The sequence below is a fragment of the Myotis brandtii genome, unplaced genomic scaffold, assembly GCF_000412655.1.
Source record: "Myotis brandtii unplaced genomic scaffold, ASM41265v1 scaffold321, whole genome shotgun sequence".
Taxonomy (NCBI): domain Eukaryota; kingdom Metazoa; phylum Chordata; class Mammalia; order Chiroptera; family Vespertilionidae; genus Myotis; species Myotis brandtii.
The window spans coordinates 1,212,134-1,216,122 of record NW_005362314.1 but is presented as its reverse complement, the minus strand read 5'-3'; the positions used below and the strand labels follow the sequence as shown (position 1 = coordinate 1,216,122).

Genomic DNA, 3,989 nt, shown 5'->3' with positions numbered 1-3,989 from the left:
TCCGGCTGCGACCCCTCCCACACTGAGAGCCCCCAGTGGGCAGCGCGCAGAATGGGAAGCTCCGGGTTCATGAGATCGCCCTCCTCCCGCCCTTCAGGAGCCAATTTAGAGAGTGTTCGCCCCCTAGCTCCCCAGCCAGCTCCCCAGCCGACTCCCCAGCCTTTCCCCGCGGCTCTCCCGGACAGCTTGGGGACCGGGTCGAGCCCCTCGCGAGGGACCTGGGTGTGCGTGGGGGTGTGACGGAAACGGTGTTGGGGGAGGGACGGACGGCCCCCGCCGGCAGACAATGGGTAGCGGATGGAACCGCCCGGCAGCGTTTCCTCTAGGAAACGGCTCTGTCCCTGCGAGGCCGTCTAGGGGGGGCGGTGAGGGAGTGGTCGGTGCTGACCTGAGTACCTCCCCTACACACCATCATCAGCCAACACCCCTACCTCGGGGGTGTGCAAGTTCCGGTCCAACTTTAGGGGGTGCCACCACACGGCCTCAAGCGGGGGGAGGGGCTGGGGGAGCGTCCCCTCCCCAGGACCAGGAGCTGCACTGCCTGCGGTATTTGGTGATCACAGCACCGAGTCCAGAAATAGTCCCTGGGGCTGGAGTGGGGGCGTCTGGCATCAGCTCTGACGGCCTAATGAGGGGGCCTCAGGCAGAGGACCCGAATCTAGCTGACAGCTCAGGCGGGAGCAGAGGAGAGAGAAGGGCAGCTGCACGCCTCAGCTCCCCAACTCCGGTGAGGCTGCAGCCCCTGGAGCCACTGGGGGGGTGGGGGGGGGTGAACCCACTCCCTGCTATCGGGGACACACGCGGGGACAGGCATGAGGGTCGTCGGGGAGGGACGGGCTGTTTCTAGAAGACCATCAAGTGGAATGGCCAATGCAGAAACAGTGGCAAAGCCGCCTAGGTTTAAATCTGCCTCTGCCTGAATGTGACCTTGGGAGCATCACTTAATCTGTGTTTCTTCCTCTGTAAAAAGGAGAAAGACAGTAAGAAAACCTACCTCAGAGGGCTTAGCTAGGATTTTTTTAGTTAATCCCTACAGATCGCCTAGAATTGAAGCTGGTCCATTGAAAATGGAAAGAGTGTTTTTATCATTCTTTACCATTCTTGGAGTATCCACCCATTTCCCCACCCAGCCTCTGGGTCCAGCTGCGGAGGGGGTTTGGGTCTTAGGGATGGCCCACAGCTATTCTTCGAGTTCCCAGCACCTCAGATGTCCCTGGAGGAGGGGGCTGATCCCAGCTCAGTCCCACTTGGAGCGGTGCGTGAAAAGGCCCAGACTTCCAACCCCCCACCCAGGCCTTTTCCATGGCCAAGCTTCTCTCTGGCAGTTTCCTAAAAACAAGTCCTGAGAGGCACTGGATGTCCTGTGTGATGACCAGCTGTCCTGCTGGTCCACCCCTTGCAACTGGTATAAGGGGCAGGAAACAGCTGCCTTGGGACAGGAAAAGGTTCTGGGTGGGGGAGGTCAGGGACCCAGGCTGGACAAAGGTGGGAAGTGGAAAGATGGTTAGTTTAGCACAAATGAGCTGTGGGTTAGGGAGCGGTCACATTGGGTCTGATAGGCAAGGGTCTCCAGAAGATGAGCAGAGGGTGTTTCCCACAACTGATTTAATTGCTTTGTACCTCAGTTTCCCCATCTGTAAAATGTGGATATCTACCTTGCAGGATTGCACAGGATTACATCTAATCAAGCAGGGAATACAGTAGGCACTTGATACTGGCAGCTTGCTTGCCCTTCCCTGAGGCTTTTCATGTGAGCTCTTTAAAGCCCCATCTTTCTCACCCTGTGCTTTCTGAATCCAAGTTCTGGACTCAATATTTGTCATTGTAAAATATCACATTATTAGATGGGTCTCAATCTCCCTCAGTTTCTTAGAGCCTCCATCATGACACCCTGACTTACTCTCCCTCCATCCCCAGGCATAGTTTCAGCTCTGACAACCTAGGTGCTTGTGGTTCCATTACAACCTCTTATAAGCCCTGTGGCACTCCACTAGGGGTATTCCAGGGGTACAGGTATCCATTGATTTGCATCCTTTGTGCAGCTGGCCCCCAACTCTGTCTTTCCTATAGAGGTCTCACAGGTGACCTTGGTAAAAATTCATATGCACAGTTGTATCTTGTTTGCATTTAGACTCTAAGGGAAACATTCAAGTGATTCTGTATTTTTGTTGTTTTTTAATCTGCAGAATCTGACCAGATGAGTTCTTAATGAGCCCATGAGGACTTCCAGTTCTTGCCTTCCTCTTCTGAAGGTTCACATTCCACCCCTGTGATGATTAATTTCTGATTTTCCCCAGCGATTGACAGAAAACTCAGATCTGGAATGACACCCATACCCACTCCCACCTCCAACTACTCTTGTTTTCTTTTTCTTTTTGTTGATTTTAGAGAGAGGAAGGGAGAGGGAGAGAGGGATAGAAACATCAGTGATGAGAGAGAATCATCGATCGGCTGCCTCCTGCACTCCCCACATTGGGGAATGAGCCTGCAACCCGGTGTGTGCCCTGACCGGACTCAAACTGTGACCTCCTGGTTCATAGGTCGATGCTCAACCACTGAGCCATGCCAACTGGACATCTTTTCTTTTTTAAAATATATTTTTTATTGGTTTTAGAGAGGAAGGGAGAGAGAGAGAGAAACATCAATGATGACAGAGAATCATTGATCAGCTGCCTCCTGCATGCCCCCTAATGGGGATTGAGCCCATAACCTGGGCATGTGTCCTGACTGGAATTGAACCATGACCTCCTGGTTCACAGGTCAATGCTCAACCACTGAGCCACACTAGCTGGGCTTCTCTTGTTTTCTGAATTACTTTCCTCTCTCCTTTTGATGCTCTTCCTTTCTCCTCCTGCCCAGCAGGCTGAGGCCTGGCACCTGGGTACTCCCACATTCATTCATTCCAAAGTTTCAAGGCCTCTTGAGGGAGAATGGAGGAAAGGGCACTGGTGTGTGGGGGTGGGTTGCTGGAGAGGAACTCTCGGGTCTGTTTACTCACTCAGAATCCAGGCTGACCCTAGAGTCATAGCCAGAAGGATAGGGCCTGACTCCACCCTTACCCCCTCTGGGGGACTTTTTCAGGGTGTGTTTGGTGGCTACTCCAGGAAACATGGCCAAGTTTGCCCTGAATCAGAACGTGTCTGGTAAGTGTACGAAATGGTAAGTGTGCACAGGTCCACACTTGGTGCTGGTGTGTGGACACAACCCTGCAGTTCACTTCTTTGCATAGTGGCCAGAGGGGCCTCTGTGCTGCCCTGTCACATGTGGAATGTAATCTAACATCTCATGATGGCCCGGGAGACGCCCTCTGTCTGGCTTCAGCTCACCTCCCCTACTCCTCTCCCCCTCTCTTCCATTACTCTGCTCTGGACACCCTCAACTCACCCTTTATTCCAGCCCACCCTGCTCAGCCCCCTCCCCTTCCAGGACCTTTGCATGGGCTGTTTTCTTTTAGGAACCTTCTGTCCCCAGCTGATTCCTCCTCATCACTTGGCCCTGACAACCAGAGCCATAGTAATGCCTCCTCCAGTTATTCTCTACTTCATCTTATTATTGCCTTTAGCACCATTTGTAATGTTTGTGTCTATCTGTCTCCTACAAGAGGGCAGAGATGTTTGTCTAGTTCGATGCTTTGTCCTCAGAAAAGTGCTTGACATGTAGTAGGAGCTCAATAAACGTGTGTTTGCATGACTATTTGGGTGCATATAGGCATTGAGCTTTGGGTGTGTAATGGCTTGGTGCAGAACTTGGTGCAGGTGGAGCCCTGCTGGTGTGTTGTGGTGGGGAGGGGTACCCCTGGCCTGACACCCCTCACGCCCCTGTCATGCCTGCAGACCTGGGCGGCTCTCACCTGTGCCACGGCCCGATTGGGGGCTCCCGCAGCCCGAGTTCGTCCTACACGGTGGAGACGCCCTATGGCTTCCACTTGGACCTGGATTTCCTCAAATACGTGGAGGAACTGGAGCGCGGCCCTGTCGCCCGTCGCGCCC

The 3,989-nt window shown here is 53.6% G+C and overlaps 1 long non-coding RNA gene across 3 annotated transcripts in view; it reads left to right on the top strand.

The window, feature by feature from the left end:
* The window catches only part of LOC102251423, a 4,128-nt gene extending 145 nt beyond the window's left edge, over positions 1-3,983 (top strand). The window contains exons 2-4 of one of the 3 annotated variants that reach the window (XR_313831.2): positions 2,187-2,252; positions 3,082-3,143; positions 3,834-3,983. This is a non-coding gene — a long non-coding RNA (uncharacterized LOC102251423). Of the gene's footprint in view, positions 1-1,662; positions 2,253-3,081; positions 3,144-3,833 lie in introns of all 3 variants that reach the window. The other 2 variants (XR_001362959.1, XR_001362960.1) reach the window with 2 other exon arrangements.
* Positions 3,984-3,989: the final 6 nt, after the last annotated feature.